General features: G+C 43.5%; 1 pseudogene; it reads right to left on the minus strand.

The window, feature by feature from the left end:
* Nucleotides 1-7865: 7865 nt before the first annotated feature.
* LOC124007620 lies at nt 7866-8258 on the minus strand (annotated as a pseudogene).
* Between the last annotated feature and the right edge of the window lie 11242 nt (nt 8259-19500).

Below are 19500 nucleotides of genomic sequence, written 5' to 3' on the forward strand. Positions count from 1 at the left end.
TCTACCCAACGCATGTCTTGTTCTGGACTTTATTTATAAAGCGTCTGCCACATCCAATACCCCGGACATTCCTGCTTCATAGATAGCAACCCTAAGGGCAATAAAACAGGGGGTGTTGGGCCATACTCTTTCAAAAGTTCAAACACAGACCCCCCCCCCAGTTCAACCAGGTCCCTAGATATCAATCAGCATGACAAATTCAAAGGAATAGATGCAATATAGATATAAAATAACACACTCTCTAACACGTGACAACAGGAACAGGATGTCGTGGCCGGATGCCCATATTTGGGCATGTACACGTCATCTGGACATTGGGTCATAAATCAACATTTTGACCCGTGCCGTCTACTTTATTCTCTCTAATGTGCTAGCTAGTTAACTAACAACTGTAACGATGAGGGAAATCCTGGCTGATATCTGGTCACATTAACATAGCCAGTTCATCAGCTCATCATGATGGTTCATCATGTTCCTAACTGAATGGGCTATGTGTCATGTTTTGTCTTATATTGTCTTGTCATTTTGCTTTCCCTTCTGTTCGTTTTCCCCCTGCTGGTCTTTTTAGGTTCGTTCCCCTTTTTCTCTCTCCCTTCCTCTCTCTCTTCTCTCTATCGTTCCGTTCCTGCTCCCAGCTGTTCCTATTCCCCTAATCAATCATTTAGTCTTCCCACACCTGTTCCCTATCTTTTTCCCTGATTAGAGTCCCTATTTCTCCCCTTGTTTTCCGTTTCTGCCCTGTCGGATCCTTGTCTATTGTTCACCGTGCTGTGTATCGCCCTGTCGTGTCGTGTTTCCCTCAGATGCTGCGTGGTGAGCAGGTGTCTGAGTCTGCTACGTTCAAGTGCCTTCCCGAGGCAACCTGCAGTTCATGATCGAGTCTCCAGTCTGTTCTCGTCATTACGAGTGGAATTGTGCTTTATGATTGTATATTTACTTTACTGGATTAAAGACTCTGTTTTCGCCAAGTCGCTTTTGGGTCCTCATTCACCTGCATAACACTATGTAGAGAAACAGAATAGGCTCTGTTCACAACACAAACAGACCCCACAGAGCCCCAGGACGGCAGCACCATTAGACCCAACCAAATTATGAGAAGGCAAAAAAAAAAAAAAATTTGACACACTGGAAAGAATCAATCAAAAAACAAAGCAAATTGGAATGCTACCTGGTCCTACAGAGAGTACACAGTGGCAGAATACCTGACCACTGTGACTGACCCAAAATGAAGAAAATCCTTGACTATGTACAGACTCAGTGAGCATAACCTTGCTATTGATAGAGAACAGCATAGGCAGACCTGGCTCTCAAGAGAAGACAGGATATGTGTCCACTGTCCCCAAAATTAGGTGGAAACTGAGTTGCTCTTCCTGACCTCCTGGCAAATGTATGACCATATTAGAGACACATATTTCCCACAGATCACACAGGCTCACAAAGAATTTGAAAACAAATCAAACATTGATAAACTCTCATATCTGTTAGGTGAAATACTGCAATGTGCAATGTGTGGCCCGTTGCCATGAGAAAAGGACAGGAAGTGGAGCACAAACTACATTTTAAATACCACCAATATTTATCTGTTTATCTTCACCCCACTATTCGTACTAAAACAATTTGTACATTGTTAAAACACTGTTCGTAACTGATAACATAACAATAGGAATGTCTTTATCTTTTTCAAACCTTTTTGAGTGCAATCTTTACTTTCAAATGTTTTGTTGTTGATGTTGTTACATTTGTTTCTTCTCACTTTTTGTTAATTATTTATTTCACTTGCTTTGTCAATGTTTCCCATGCCAATACAGGGGGGGGGGCTTAGGTGCGTTCAACAAGGGAAATAGTTTGCGAGAGCTGGCTAACATTAGCTAACATATTCCATTTGTTTTGTGCTAGCGGCGACCGTCAGAGAAGGTAGTGTGCAGCGAACGTAAGTGTCCGTTTCAGATCTAAACTGCTGCTAAAAATAATCAAGTGGCCATGTAGACTTTCTACTATATTTAGTAGGAGTAGCTAAGTGTCTTCCAGTTTGAATATTGATTCTAAAAATGTTCATGAAATTGTTACTCTGGCAACATGTTCGCGCGCAAACAAAAGCCTTGTTGAACTCGCCTCTGGTCTCTTGTGGTTCTGTACCAGGTATGGAGGATATTGGGTTACCATGACATCAGAGAAAATCTAGAATATTCACTGTCATTATTTACTGGCCTGAATTAGGTGATGGACAATAGAGTAAAGCCTGCATCATAACATGACACTTTTACCATCTGTCATGTGTGTACAGGCCTATATGGTTGACTGTTGATAGACTGGTTGTGAATGACGTAGTAACCCTGAAATAGGTTCAACGAAGGTGAAAAAGCTTGCTTCTATTATAGTGATAGCATACTGACTCTGTTCTCCCTGTGGAATCCGTCCTCTGCTCTCTCCTAGGGGTCTATCCACTATCCAGTGTCTTAAGGAAATGGAGAGATATCATGGCCAGGTTGAAAAATGGACCTGATGGCAATAAGAGACAGATCATTAGATCCCCAGTGATAAGTGGCTCTGTACTGCTTCAGGCTACTGCTTCAGGGTCTAGTTGTGTAAGTAGCTGTGCAATAAGCCTCCATATCTCTCTGCCTACACTCTTAGAAAAAAAGGTGCTATCTAGAACCTAAGAAAATGTTCTTCAGCTGTCCCCATAGGAGAACCCGTTGAAGAACCCTTTTTTGGTTCCAGGTAGAACCTTTTTGAGCTCCATGTAGATCCCTTTACAAAGAGGCTTCTACATGGAACTCAAAATAGTTCTACCTGGAACCAAAAAGGGTTTTTACTTGGAACCAAAAAAGGGTTCTCCTATGGGGACAGCCGAACAAACCCTTTTGGAACCCTTTTTTCCAAGAGTACTCAAGTAGGTCTCTGACCTTTACCTGTGTGCACTGCACACCCTGTGCAATGTGTCGTCTGCCAAGTTCATCTACATTCATGAAAGCAAGGATGTTGATGGAAAACCTCATTGCTTTCCACAATCAATGGACACATTTTTTATTTTTTATTTTAGGACCCAGGGCTAGTGGCAATAATTTGAGTGCAACAGAACTTTAATAAAATAAATGTCTCACGTCCTCATTGTGGTGTTGTGGTATTCCGTGCTCTGCGCAACTAGCCTGCAACCTAAATGAATACGGTCTTGGTGTTTTCCATTCAGTGAAGGTTATTGCTCATATGGGTGTGAATGTGGGATTGGGAGTGGCTGTTCTGGAGTGAATTAGAGACACTGCACAATCTTTCAGAGGCGAGCCAGACAAAGCTGGAATTCACTGTAAGGAGAAAGGATCCCACCTTGCTCTGTGATCTAGCTCGGGCAATGAGATGAAATGCATATCTTAAATCATGCACGTCGGCTGCAATGGAGATCATATTTTTGAGAACACACCTTGAACTCTCCTGATCTACTGTTGATATCGTTATGCTAGAAACCTGCAGATTTATGATACGTCTCTGCACAGCTAACACTTAGTTTGTCTCAATTGACACATTCTTAAAGCCATTTTACACCAAGGTGCAGCCCTTTATCAATGTCGACGTATAACACTTAGTATTCAGAAAGGGTCTTCAAAATCAACATATATTACATTTACATTTACATATCATCTCTTTAGTTTCCCCTGAGCAGAAGTACATAAACATGTCTTCAGTATTTGGCGGAAAGTCTATTATGTGGAACACAGGCCTCATTAGTGTGTGTGTGTGTGTGTGTGTGTGTGTGTGTGTGTGTGTGTGTGTGTGTGTGTGTGTGTGTGTGTGTGTGTGTGTGTGTGTGTGTGTGTGTGTGTGTGTGTGTGTGTGTGTGTGTGTGTGTGTGTGTGTGTGTGTGTGTGTGTGTGTGTGTGTGCGTGTGCGTGTACATATGTGTGCCTTGTGGGAATTCTATGAAAACGGCACCTTAAAATACAGTACGTTGTCCATTCTAATATCACATTTATTTTCAAATCAAATGTATTTTATTTATATAGCCCTTCGTACATCAGCTGATATCTCAAAGTGCTGTACAGAAACCCAGCCTAAAACCCCAAACAGCAAGCAATGCAGGTGTAGAAGCATGGTGGCTAGGAAAAACTCCCTAGAAAGGCCAAAACCTAGGAAGAAACCTAGAGAGGAACCAGGCTATGTGGGGTGGCCAGTCCTCTTCTGGCTGTGCCGGGTGGAGATTATAACAGAACATGGCCAAGATGTTCAAATGTTCATAAATGACCAGCATGGTCCAATAATAATAAGGCAGAACAGTTGAAACTGGAGCAGCAGCACGGCCAGGTGGACTGGGGACATCAAGGAGTCATCATGTCAGGTAGTCCTGAGGCATGGTCCTAGGGCTCAGGTCCTCCGAGAGAGAGAAAGAGAGAATTAGAGAGAGCACACTTAAATTCACACAGGACACCGAATAGGACAGGAGAAGTACTCCAGATATAACAAACTGACCCTAGCCCCCCGACACAAACTACTGCAGCATAAATACTGGAAGCTGAGACAGGAGGGGTCAGGAGACACTGTGGCCCCATCCGAGGACACCCCCGGACAGGGCCAAACAGGAAGGATATAACCCTAGCAGAATTCAACTTTAAAAAAGATGGGGGCACGCCTCCACGTTACCAACAGAAACAGATGGAGCCCCGACAGGGAGAAATGCACTTGGCTACTGTGAAACAACATGAGTGTTCCCAACCATCTGTAGCATATGTCCAACATGGAGGATGGAGCACAGAGGTCTGTATACCTGGAAATGCCAGATGGGCATTTGGGTCTGGCCCTGTCTATCTGTTCTAGGATGAACCAGGAGGACAGGAATAATGTTCACTACGGTGCTGCAGTGTTGTAACATCCCATTCATTTCAGATGAGAGTGCAGGTCACTGAGGCAATGCCTTGTCAGTCTGACACCAGACCTCACAATGCATTGAAACAGGTAGACTCCAGTTGTTTTCGACACATGTGTGCCCTGAACCATTTACAATCCTGTATGTGCTTTTTGGGTATTGGATTTAGCATGTAACTGTAGCCTTGCCCACCGGAATATAGCATTACAGTCTACCAGTAAAGTGTAAACCCACTGCCCTGTAGGGTGCCTGGTGTTGACTAGGAAGTAGGTTTGCTTCCTGTTGCCTGTGTTTATTTCCACCAAGGTCATTGCTCATAGGTGAGAGAGAACATATGTGGGGGAGTGAGTGGGCGGAGACCAAGGGATGTCATTCATCACATGCTCAACCAAACGCTCTTCTCCATGGTTACACCAGGAACAAAACAAACAGCATGTTGATATCCTAATCATCTGTCCAGTTTACCTACTTGGTTCAGCAGGGGGTACTTGGTTCAGCAGGGGGTACTTGGTTCAGCAGGGGGTACTTGGTTCAGCAGGGGGTACTTGGTTCAGCAGGGGGTACTTGGTTCAGCAGGGGGTACTTGGTTCAGCAGGGGGTACTTGGTTCAGCAGGGGATACGTACTGTAGTTCTTATACTGTCATTGATTCAGTAATTGATTGAGTAATTTGCCTTAGTGTTCCACTGACGTCTTTGTCCGTTTAATCAATGATCTGAGGCTTTAAGCATCTCTCTACTTCGAACCTTTTACTGTGGGCTTGGATAGACAGGTCAGGGCCTCCTTGACTAATATACCATAAGGAGAGACTAATATACCATAAGGAGAGACTAATATACCATAAGGAGAGACTAATATACCATAAGGAGAGACTAATATACCATAAGGAGAGACTAATATACCATAAGGAGAGACTAATATGGTAAAACAGCAGTGTGTATCAGTCATTGGGCCGTTGTACCTGCCATGAAGCTGAGCAATGGAACTAATCGGCCCTTTTATAGCTACAACCTGTTGTTGTTGTAATGAAAGGGGTTTGGTAGTGGATTGATGCTAATGGACCAAGAAGACAGGTTCCCATTGGCTTCATCAGTATATTTTAATATCAGCCATATCAACTTGTTTGTAGCTGTTTACTCCCATGCACTGGCTAATGCAGCCTTAGATGCTAGTTCAAATACATGAGAAATGGCTCTGCTCCCACGCAATTTAACCAGTGAATTTGTGGGGGTGTTTTGTACAAATACTCAATGCAGTTCTAGCCTCTTAGAAAAAAGTGCTATCTCAAACATAAAAGGGTTCTTCAGCTCTCCCCATAGGATAACCCTTTGAGGAACCCCTTTTGGTTCCAAGTAGAACTGTTTTGGGTTCCATGTAGAACCCTTTCCACAGAGGTAGTTATACTTGGAACCAAAAAGAGTTTTACCTGGAATCAAAAAGGGCTCTCCTATGGGGACAGCTTTTTTCGAAGAGTGTATAGGGCCTAGCCATTAGGAAGCAGACATATGTTATATACACACACACACACACACACACACACACACACACACACACACACACACACACACACACACACACACACACACACACACACACACACACACACACACACACACACACACACACACACACACACACACACACACACACACACACACACACGGCAGACCTTTCATCATGTCTTTTCATCAGACCCCTGAAGCTTAATAGGAATCAGCCCACATAAAACAGGAATCAGCCCACATAAAACAGGAATCAGCCCACATAAAACAGGAATCAGCCCACATAAAACAGGAATCAGTCCACATAAAACATGAATCAGTCCACATAAAACAGGAATCAGCCCACATAAAACAGGAATCAGCCCACATAAAACAGGAATCAGTCCACATATAACAGGAATCAACCCACATAAAACAGGAATCAGTCCACATAAAACAGGAATCAGTCCACATAAAACAGGAATCAGCCCACATAAAACAGGAATCAGTCCACATATAACAGGAATCAACCCACATATAACAGGAATCAACCCACATAAAACAGGAATCAGCCCATATAAAACAGGAATCAGTCCACATAACTGGATTCAGTCCACATAAAACAGGAATCAGTCCACTTAAAACAGGAATCAGTCCACATAAAACAGGAATCAGTCCACATAAAACAGGAATCAGTCCACATAAAACAGGAATCAGTCCACATATAACAGGAATCAACCCACATAAAACAGGAATCAGCCCATATAAAACAGGAATCAGTCCACATAACAGGATTCAGTCCACATAAAACAGGAATCAGTCCACATATAACAGGAATCAGTCCACATAAAACATAAAATACATGATAGAGTACAGAACAGTTCTGGACAAGAACAACATAAGATATTATTACATCAAAATGAAAAGTCATGTATTGTCAAGCACCAAATCCAGAGTGATCTGGGCATACTGGATGAGAACATGTCAAAGACTATTCTCATATCATCTGACAGACCTGAAAATGCCAGATGACTTCAATAGTTTGGGACTATAATGTTCTATCTGCATTATAGTCAACATGTAGTTATTAAAACAGCCTTGTTCTGTTTAATGTTCTCTACCTATAGAGAAGTATAAATACCCCAATTTGTGTTGTTAAATTAAAAGGAATACAAGATAAAAATCGCTGACACCATTCAAACCAATGAGGGTTTGTATAGTCCCAAGCTCTCGACTTGTAAACGCTGTCTAATGCAGGAAATAAAATGTGCACTTCAACTAGGCCTAATTGTCTTCATGCTGGAGGCCATTTCTTCACAGCCAATCATACAGCTGCTCAATTCACCAACTGTAATAGAAACATCAAATTGGTGCCGATTACCACGTTCTTTCCTCACCAATTTTTATTGTGTTTCATCACAGTGAACATCAGCCCAATATAATTACAAATGGCAGACAGTCTATTGCTCACACAGAGTCAGTGTTCCACTGTCATAAACACAGTAGACAAGAGGCGTTGGGAAAATAGTTTTATGAGTTGGCGTTGGGTCCCTTCTTCTTGCCACATGTTGGCACCACATTCACAAAGTACCTGTTCTATTGCATCCTCCTTTAAGCCAGTCTTCTTTTTCTTCTTCTCCTGCTTGTCCACCTTGGAGGTCTGTCCCCTGACCTTCCCCACTCTGGCCAAGGAGCCATTGACTTTGCCTCCCAACAGTCGGTTGTAACCTCAAGAGTGCTGAACTCCAGTGCAGACTGGCCGATCACATCATCGTCCTGCAGGGGTACCCCACACAGCAAATCCACCTGGTCATCACAGGACAGTCCCTCCAATGCCTCAATATAAGCCTTGATGTTGGCGACAGTCTCTAGCCGAGACTCCTCAAAGGTGTGGAGAGTCTGAGCACGCACAAATAGCTGCATGGTCAACAACCAAAGTCTCACAGCTGCAGTGTAACAAGCGTGTGTTTCGTCTGTAGAATGAAAACAGGAAGTGGCAAGAACACGAAAGTCTAATTCAATCAACTCAACTATTCAGGATTCATGATTAGAGCTAAACACACGACAATGTTCTCTCGGGGGCCGGGCTATTGCTTATTTCCATAAATATACAGACAGGTTTCTCCTTTGCCTTAATATAACCTAATTCATTAGATCAAGTCAAGCAGGCGTTGGTGTGTTGTTGTGGTTCATGCGGTAAACATGCACATAACAGATGATTAGATTGAATTAAGATCTGTTGCAGGCAAGAACATCAAGGGAACATTGTGAATTAGCGGTTTATCGTTTACCACGTAACCCTCCTCCTGTCTTCCTCCCTCTATCAACCAGTCCCTATACGTGTGTGGGGTCCACATGTACTGCTTAACATTGCCTCAGGGGTCCTCATCTAACATCAAACCCAACTCTGGTGTGCCTGCCTGATGCCCAAATCAACTTAGTTAGATATCATTAGGCACATAGTCCCATTTTATGGTGTTACGGGACACTTACTTGGCTAGCAGTTGAAGGAACCATCACCATTTAGACACAAACTCTGGATTATAATCGAATAACTCACCCGTGTTCCTCTAAATCAGACTGGATAGGTGAAAGCAATGGGTTGCAAACTATACTCAGCCATTATCCAGGCCCTCTGAGATCAGCGAGGAGGGAAATTCGACAAGGTCAGAGGAAAGGAAGATAGGGAGCAAGTTATCCAATTGGAATGTAGCCACAACGTCCGTCCATGGAGCTGAGATATTGATTAGATCCCAACATTGCTCCTGATTTAGCCCCGGCCGGCACAGCTGTAGCACCCATGTTAGACTACTGACAGGCCATTCATCTGACTGTAAGAGCCTCAACGACCGCTGGTAGATGAGGCAAATGAATAATATTCCTATAATAATTGTCTATTCTCTCCCTTCTCTGTGTTTCATCCTCCATGTATCCTCCAGGGCTAGTAGGACACAGTATCTGAGAGCGAGCCCGGAAATAAAACACTGGTTAAGAGTTCTGACAGACACAGGCGGTTTGTTTGTCTCTTTGGCTGTCAGGTGCTACTGAGGGTATCCTAATAAACTATAGTCAAAGTCATGGGAACCAGTCCAAGTCGTCAGGTCCAGACATAATGTATTGGTGCGTTCAAGACAACTGGGAACTCTGAAAAATTCGAGGTCATATCATGATGTCAGTGATCTTCAGGTTGGAAAGTCGGAGCTCTAGAAAGAGGCCAGAGTTCCTGACTTGGAATTCTAAGTTAGATGACCATTCAAACTATTTTCCCAGTTCCCAGTTGTTTTGAACGTGGGTTCTTGGGCAACTTGGGTTCTGGTAATGATGGTAATTAATGTTTGAACGTTGAGGATTTTACACATTATGCATTACTTGGAATGTGTGTGTATATGCATGAGAGAGAGGGGGGGGGTCAGCACACCTGACTGCACTGGCTTCTAGAAGGTTCTGTAAATGTTATTAGAGCTATTTTCGTCACTTTTTAGTTCCATCCCGAAACTATTCACTAGGGGCCTCATCATGTTTTGGAGCATACATGCATGCGACAGTTTTCACCCCAAAGTTTGTATTTATGAAAACTGAACTTGACGTGACAATATGCTTATCCTCCCGTGAACTTTAGACCATGCATACGCACAGTTTCTATTGGTTGAAGTCTTGCATTGCAAGATGGCAAAAGTATTCTAGTAGTAGTAGTAGACTTTTACAAATTGGGAATAAATATATGTCAATCTTATTCATAACAACAACAAAAAACATGTAGGCCTAGCTAAATATAATAACAATATGCAATCCTTTGCCATAGTGAGAAAAATCGAAAATGGATTTATCTCTGCATTCTATAATAAATAGAAATAGACATATATTTCCTATTATTTATTGCAGAATAAATGTCTCACCTTTTCTGACTGATGGTAGCCTATAGGCCTACAACACGTTGGGACAGATTAACATTCTTCATCTCTCATTTAATTGGACCCATGTTACAGTAGTAAAAAGAGAAGCTATTTCAAGGATTCCTATTTTGCTCTATGCGATCCGATCCGAAGCGCAGTTTAACGGTTGAACAGACGGTTCACCTTTCCATTGACGTTTGTATGCTACGTCGAAGTACTGCAATGTGACATTTGTAGCGTATACAATATTTGATTTATATGCTGAACAAAAATATAAACGCAACATTCAACAATTTTAACGATTTTACTATGTTACAGTTCATATAAGGAAATCAGTCAATCGAAATAAATTCATTAGGCCATAATCTATGGATTTCACATGACTGGGGAGGGTCACACCCACTGGGGAGCCAGGCACCAGCCACTGAGGAGCCAAGCCCAGCCAATCAGAATTCGTTTTTCCCCACAAAAGGGCTTCATTACAGACAGAAATACTCCTCTGTTTCATCAGTTGTTCGGGTGGCTGGTTTCAGATGATACCGCAGGTGAAGAAGCCTGATAGGGAGGTCCTGGGCTGGCGTGGTCTACGGTTGTGAGGCCGATTGGACATACTGCCAAATTCTCTAAAACAACGGAGGCAGCTTGTGGTAGACAAATTAACATTAAATTCTCTGGCAAAAACTCCGGTGTACATTCCTGCAGTCAGCATGCCAATTGCTCGTGACCTCAAAACTTGAGACATCTGTGGCATTGTGTTGTGTGACAAAATTGCACACTTAAGATTGGCCTTTTATTGTCCCCAGCACAAGGTACACCTGTGTAATGATCATGCTATTTAATCAGCTTCTTGAAATGCTACACCTGTCAGGTGGATGGATTATCTAGGCAAAGGAGAAGTGCTCACTAACAGGGATGTAAACAAATTTGTTCATTTGAGAGAAATAAGCTTTTTGTGCATATGGAACATTCCTGGGATCTTTTATTTCAGCTCATGAAACATGGGACTGACGCTTTACATGTTGCGTTTATATTTTTGTTCAGTATATAAACATAATACATAGTGTATCATAAACATTGCAGAATAAATTCCTCATCTTTTCTGGCCAAATTGAATGTATATGTTCTGTAGCCATACACCAAATTACCATATACATTTAGCTGGGACTATTAGTTAGGCTATTATAATTTCACAATTTTGCTCTATGCATCCAACAGAGTGAGCGGTTTATAACATACAGTGCCTTGCGAAAGTATTCGGCCCCCTTGAACTTTGCGACCTTTTGCCACATTTCAGGCTTCAAACATAAAGATATAAAACTGTATTTTTTTGTGAAGAATCAACAACAAGTGGGACACAATCATGAAGTGGAACGACAGTTATTGGATATTTCAAACTTTTTTAACAAATCAAAAACTGAAAAATTGGGTGTGCTAAATTATTCAGCCCCCTTAAGTTAATACTTTGTAGCGCCACCTTTTGCTGCGATTACAGCTGTAAGTCGCTTGGGGTATGTCTCTATCAGTTTTGCACATCGAGAGACTGAAATTTTTTCCCATTCCTCCTTGCAAAACAGCTCAAGCTCAGTGAGGTTGGATGGAGAGCATTTGTGAACAGCAGTTTACAGTTCTTTCCACAGATTCTCGATTGGATTCAGGTCTGGACTTTGACTTGGCCATTCTAACACCTGGACATGTTTATTTTTGAACCATTCCATTGTAGATTTTGCTTTATGTTTTGGATCATTGTCTTGTTGGAAGACAAATCTCCGTCCCAGTCTCAGGTCTTTTGCAGACTCCATCAGGTTTTCTTCCAGAATGGTCCTGTATTTGGCTCCATCCATCTTCCCATCAATTTTAACCATCTTCCCTGTCCCTGCTGAAGAAAAGCAGGCCCAAACCATGATGCTGCCACCACCATGTTTGACAGTGGGGATGGTGTGTAAGGGTGATGAGCTGTGTTGCTTTTACGCCAAACATAACATTTTGCATTGTTGCCAAAAAGTTCAATTTTGGTTTCATCTGACCAGAGCACCTTCTTCCACATGTTTGGTGTGTCTCCCAGGTGGCTTGTGGCAAACTTTAAACAACACTTTTTATGGATATCTTTAAGAAATGGCTTTCTTCTTGCCACTCTTCCATAAAGGCCAGATTTGTGCAATATACGACTGATTGTTGTCCTATGGACAGAGTCTCCTACCTCAGCTGTAGATCTCTGCAGTTCATCCAGAGTGATCATGGGCCTCTTGGCTGCATCTCTGATCAGTCTTCTCCTTGTATGAGCTGAAAGTTTAGAGGGACGGCCAGGTCTTGGTAGATTTGCAGTGGTCTGATACTCCTTCCATTTCAATATTATCGCTTGCACAGTGCTCCTTGGGATGTTTAAAGCTTGGGAAGTCTTTTCTATCCAAATCCGGCTTTAAACTTCTTCACAACAGTATCTCGGACCTGCCTGGTGTGTTCCTTGTTCTTCATGATGCTCTCTGCGCTTTTAACGGACCTCTGAGACTATCACAGTGCAGGTGCATTTATACGGAGACATGATTACACACAGGTGGATTGTATTTATCATCATTAGTCATTTAGGTCAACATTTGATCATTCAGAGATCCTCACTGAACTTCTGGAGAGAGTTTGCTGCACTGAAAGTAAAGGGGCTGAATAATTTTGCACGCCCAATTTTTCCGTTTTTGATTTGTTAAAAAAGTTTGAAATATCCAATAAATGTCATTCCACTTCATGATTGTGTCCCACTTGTTGTTGATTCTTCACAAAAAAATACAGTTTTATATCTTTATGTTTGAAGCCTGAAATGTGGCAAAAGGTCGCAAAGTTCCAGGGGGCCGAAAACCTTCGCAAGGCACTGTACAGTAGAATTTAACAGATGAACACAGATGATATTTTGCATTGAAGTGTGTACGCTACCACTCTTAAGTAGACCCACTGTAGTTTCCATTTTTACAATAAAAAGTACACAATATTTCAGAATTCACGGGCAGTGCAGCATATTTAGGTTTGGGAAAAATTGAATGCCATTTAATGCTTTCAAACGATCTGTTTACAGATCCATCACAGTCTTTCAGAAATGGTCAGATTTAACAAATGTCACTGTAAAAGAAAACTGCCAACACTTCCAAAGACATGTGATCAAGATCGCCATTGATATTTCCTTTAGATACGGTCTTGGCCTAATTCCAATTCTGTACATCCAAACTATACAGCAAATAGGGCGTCATTGTCGCCATGAAAAAGGTGAGTGAACGATGGACGTTTATCAGGCAGCCTTATAATGCGCGTCTACAGTTCTGTGACAGGTCTGATTCATATTAGGAAACATAGTGAATGTATGTATGGCGTGCGCCAATTTTATGAATCTTAATGTTTGGTGTGCAGTCTTCATAAATGGCTCACGCAGATATTTAGTGTTCAATTTAAACAATGGTTATACATGAGGCCTCAGGGCATTGTCTGGCATGTTCATACCACCTGCTGTTGCTGTTCGCTGGCTACTGAAAGGCTAGGGAGGGGATGATTGCTATGTTCCAAACACAGGCCAGACAGATGGGGGAATGCTTATCGACCTACACAACATGGTGACGGGGGTGAGGACAGCCAAACACACTTTTTCCTAGCGTGCTCGTTCTCTCGACATACAAAGCAGGGTGCTGCTTGCTAACCAGTAATGACATTGCAACAAACAGTACATAGAAGGTAAGGAATGTAAATTTGCTTCCATACAACACTAGATAAGCATTTCTGGGAAACTTTAAAACTGTAAGCTGGGTCAGAAAACTGGACACTAATCCATTATTTTACGAGTTTGCCTTCTCGCCATCTGACGAGCATGTTGGAAGGGATAGTAGCTGATGGAGTTTGGTATGAGGGTTTCGGATGACCAGCGGACCGAGGTGCTTAATGATGGCTGTGGGGAGGTTATGTGCTGCCAGCTCCGATCCAGAAGGAGTAGGAGCTCAACAGCAATGGAGGGTGCAGCATCAAGGCTCAGTATGAGGAAGGCAATGGCTGTGGAGTGGAGATGAGTTCCGACTGCAGGAGAGAAAGTGAGAGAAGGGGCCTAATCCTGGTTCTGCATGGGCGTAGGTGGGTGTGAAGTGGAAACGGGAGCTTGGGCCGGCTAGAGAAAAGGTGCATGCAGGGCTCTTGGCCTAGGCTCTGTCCAATCTTGACATGGAGAAAGCCATGCAATGGCTGTGAGGATGGCGTGGGAGCAGTGATGTAATCAAGTCACTAGACCGCAAGCCCATGTCCTTTGGTAGCGCTAAAGCTGTGGTCTAATAATTTAAGCTACAAGGCTAGCTTGGTAATGCAATAGCTAGTGAACATTTGCTATTAAATTATGCAAGAGAGAGATTTTGACAAGTCGCCACTAGTCCAAGTCACCACTTTTCGGGTTCGAGTTGAGTCACTGCGTGGGAGCATGGTCCCAACTGCTAGAGCAAAGATGGGAGAAGCGCGTCTGAGGAAGGCCATGTGATGGCTTCCTGGTGGAGCTGGAGGCTCTGTCCGTCTCAGTGTAATGAGTCAAGCCACCAGAGGTGTGGAGTGCAGGGAGGAATTTCAGGAGATGCAGGGTGCCAGGCAAGGTGCCAGACCAGAGCTCCAGTAGGGCACCAAGATGGACTGGCCAAGTTGCTCTTTGGTGAAGGAGCCGAGTCATCCACTCGACCTGGTTGAAGTTTTGCTTGCAGACATGCACTAGAGTGAAGCACATCGAATGTCAGATGAGGACCTGAAAAGAGTGGAAGGGGCAAGAAGTTAGAGAAAGGAAGCCCCAACCCCCAGTCCTGGACCAAGGTTGCGCTGAACCCCCTCCATGGTAGGGTCAACCCCCAGTTATTGACTGGGGTTGTGCCAGACCCCCAGTACAGGGAAAGGCCTTGCCCAGGCACTTTAAATTGCGCTGGAGGAGATGGGCGCCGTTTTACGGTCTCCTAACCAATTGTGCTATTGTATGAGTTTTATTTGGCGATATTTGTCAATTATTTTGTACATATTGTTTCTGCAACCGTATCTTACAGCAGAAAAGAGTTTCTAGATATCAGGACAGCGATCACTCATCTCAGATTAGACAAAGATTTTTTCAATTTTCAACAACAACAGCAGCAGCAAGCAGGCCTCACACGATATTCTCCAAACACCCCACAGGGCAGACATCCCAATTATTCATAAAAGGAAGTGACACAGAGGAAGAAGAGCCGGACCCACAGAAGGCAACTAGGAAAGCTGCCATTACGTCAATATTACTCGCCAACGTGCAATCATTGGACAATAAACTAGATGAGGTACGATCACGAATATCCTACCAACGGGACATCAAAACTGTAATATCCTATGTTTCACGGAATCGTGGCTGAATGACAACATGGATATTCAGCTAGCGGGATACACGCTGCACCGGCAGGATAGAACTGCACACTCCGGTAAAACGAGGGGGGAAGGAAGTCTCCAGATTTTGTATATTGTGATAAACTGCAGGCCACACTACTTGCCTAGAGAGTTCTCAGCTATACGTTTTGTGGCTGTTTATTTACCACCACAGACAGATGCCGGCACTAAGACCGCACTCAGCGAGCTGTGGGAAATAAGGAAACAGGAAACCACTCATCCTGAGGCGGCGCTCAGAGTGGCCGGAGATTTAAATGCAGGGAAGCCTAAATCAGTTCTACCAAATCTCTATCAACATGTTAAATGTGCAACCAGAGGAAACAAAAATCTAGATCACCTGTACTCCACACACAGAGATGCGTATAGAGCTCTCCCTCGCCTTCCATTTGGTAAATCCGACCAGAACTCGATCCTCCTGATTCCTGTTTACAAGCAAAAATTAAAGCAGGAAGCACCAGTGACTCGGTCTATAAAAAAATGGTCAGATGAAGCAGATGCTAAACTACAGGACTGTTTTGCTATCACAGACTGGAACATGTTCCGGGATTCTTCCGATGACATTGAGGAATACACCACATCAGTCACTGGCTTTATCAATGAGTGCATTGAGGGCATCGTCCCCACAGTGATTGTGCGTACATACACCAACCAGAAGCCATGGATTACAGGCAACATTCACACGAAGCTAAAGGGTAGAGCTGCTGCTTTCAAGGTGCAGGACTCTAACCCGGAAGCTTACAAGAAATCCCGCTATGCCCTGCGACGAACCATCAAACAGGCAAAGCGTCAATACAGGGCTAAGATTGAATCATACTACACCGGCTCTAACGCTCGTCGGATATGGCAGGGCTTGCAAACTATTACAGACTACAAAGGGAAGCACAGCCGCGAGCTGCCCAGTGACACGAGCCTACCAGACGAGCTAAATCACTTCTAAGATCGCTTCAAGGCAAGCAACACTGAGGCATGCATGAGAGCATCAGCTGTTCCGGACGACTGTGTGTTCACGCTCTCTGTAGCCGACATTGGTAAGACCTTTAAACAAGTCAACATTCACAAGGCTGCGTTGCCAGATGGATTACCAGGACGTGTGCTCCGGGCATGTGCTGACCAACTGGCAGGTGTCTTCACTGACATGTTTTGGTGCCCAGATCAACAACAAACTAGAATGGTCCAAACACACCAAGACAGTCGTGAAGAGGGCACGACAAAGCCTTTCCCCCTCAGAAACTAAAAAGATTTGGCATGGGTCCTGAGATCCTCAAAAGGTTCTACAGCTGCAACATCGAGAGCATCCTGACCGGTTGCATCACTGCCTGGAACGGCAATTGCTCGGCCTCCAACTGCAAGAAACTTCAGAGGGTAGTGCGTACGGCCCAGTACACCACTGGGGCCTGCCATCCAGGACCTCTACACCAGGTGGTGTCAGAGGAAGGCCCTGAAAATTGTCAAAGACCCCAGCCATAGACTGTTCTCTCTACTACTGCATGGCAAGCGGTACCAGAGTGCCAAGTCTAGTACCGCTTCCCCCCAAGCCATAAGACTCCTGAACAGGTAACCAAATGGTTACCCGGACTATTTACATTGTGTGCCCACCCAACCCCTCTTTTACGCTACTGCTACTCTCTATCTTATATGCATAGTCACTTTAACCATATACACATGTAAATACTACCTCAATAAGCCTGACTAACCGGTGTCTGTATATACCCATGCTACTATTATTTTCAAATGTCTTTTTACTGTTGTTTTATTTCTTTACTTACCTACACACACACACTTTTTCTTTCTTTCTCCACACTATTGGTTAGAGCCTGTAAGTAAGCATTTCACTGTAAGTCTACACCTGTTGTATTAGGCACATGTGACAAATAAACGTTGATTTGGACATGGACCAAGGTTGTGCTGCACTGGCCAGTGCAGGGAAAGGTTGATGTGGAGAGGGAGGTATGGCAGTTCTTCTGGTAGTTGATCGAGGAGCCATTGAATATCCGCAGTCTTTTGTCAGGTTATCCTCTGGGGCTAACTCTCATCATCTTTAGCATCATCTTGCGCTGAGGTTGTCTTCGTATCTGTGGGTTCATGTCCCCCAGTTTGGTGCATCTTTCAATGGATTACCGTGTTGGTGGAATGAGTTTTAACTGGTTGCCCCCAAAATGATCCAGGCAGACAAAGGGTACAGGTCATGGCTGCCAGAATTGCTCATCTGGAGGAGCAGGGAACTGCCAGAAGGCACGATGGACTGCAGGGAAGGAGCGGTGTGGTGGATCGCCATGGAGGTAGGTCAGGGAGTGGCGCCATGAGGAGGCAGGGGGTGTACTGTGTAGGCACACCATGGAGAGGGACTGTGGAGAACGCATTTCAAACATTACTTTCATTTTCACTCTGTGATGAGTCATTAGGTGGAGCAGTCTGAGGATGGCTGGAGATCTGCACCAAGTAGGTGTAGGGGCCAAGGAAAGGGCCGCAACAAGAGTCACTTGTCTAGCAGACAAACCTTATTGCTTCTGGGACAGCGGTGTCAGAAAATTCCTCCCAAGGCAAAACAGTCCATGTCTTACAGTTGTTGCCCGAGGGCCTTGCAGCACAGAGTATTTGTTAGGCAGATGTACAAAGGAATGACGATGGATTACGTTTAAATACTATGAGGGTGATTGATTAAGCAAGGGGATTCAGGTGACTGAGGTGGGCTTGTGGCTAGTGAGGATTGGATGCAGGTGTGCGAATTGGCATGGTCACAGCTCTATGTCCATATATGGAGTTCTTTGCTAATAGGCAACGGGCCAATATGAAAGTATGTGCCCATACATGGAATTCCTGCTCTAAAGCTGCGTTTCAATATGAAAGACAATGCCCATATATGGCAGTTCCTGTTGTGGATTAGCTGTGTCGTCCTCCAGAAACTGAGTTATAACCTACACATGGTGCTACTATATAGCACCCTGCTTATACACACACTATAGGCCTATCATTCTTAAACTACTTGGCTCTGAGATCAAGGGGGAAGAGTGGAAAATACAGAGAAGGCTGAGGAGACTAATTGAAGCAGCTATTAGGACAGCTCAGAACACTCTAGCTATTCCAATTGTCTGGTCTAATGGGATATGCAGACAGAAGATCCTTTATTAAGTTCTGATTGTGTCATTGGAAAAGCTATTTTGGAAAATGACCTCAGAAAATAACCTTTAGATTTGGAGATGGACAAACCGTATAATTTCCCATTTATCATCATAGACAATAGTTGCAAGAAATGTCACAATTACCATAAGGACTAGAATTTAAGTATGCACTTCCACTTCTTTAATATGCAGAAATAATGGATTGATTGCCCTTAAAGTTCTTATTTGAATCTTATAATTAATATAAGTTAAGTTACTCTGCATTGAGTCATAGACAGTGTGTGTAAATCTAGCTAAAATCCCACATTATGCAGATAAGTCAAATGTCAACCAAATATTGATTAAAATGCCCCAAATGATTAATACAAACGTCTATATTGCTTTGGCCAGAGTCATTTACGCCAGACACCAGGCCACTGAGTTTGGCATGATAAACTAATGAGCCATAGGGCTCTGGTCAAAAGTAGTGCCCTATGTAGGGAATAGGGTCCCATTTGGGACGCACTGCAGAGGCTTCCTACTGCACACGCACTCCAATTCCACATTTATGACTCAATAAACAGTATGTATTTTCTTAGTAGGTAACATTATTCTCATTCAGGGAAACAGAGTCTGCAGTCGAATCTCTCACATAAAAATCCAACTGAGATTTACACCGGCTCAGATATACATAGAATATCAAAGATGGGACAAGAGCAATCACGTTGGTAAAATGTCACATCGTTGATCAATAAATAATTGTCCCTCAAC

Source organism: Oncorhynchus gorbuscha, linkage group LG21, assembly GCF_021184085.1.
Source record: "Oncorhynchus gorbuscha isolate QuinsamMale2020 ecotype Even-year linkage group LG21, OgorEven_v1.0, whole genome shotgun sequence".
In the NCBI taxonomy this organism is placed as follows: Eukaryota; Metazoa; Chordata; class Actinopteri; order Salmoniformes; family Salmonidae; genus Oncorhynchus; species Oncorhynchus gorbuscha.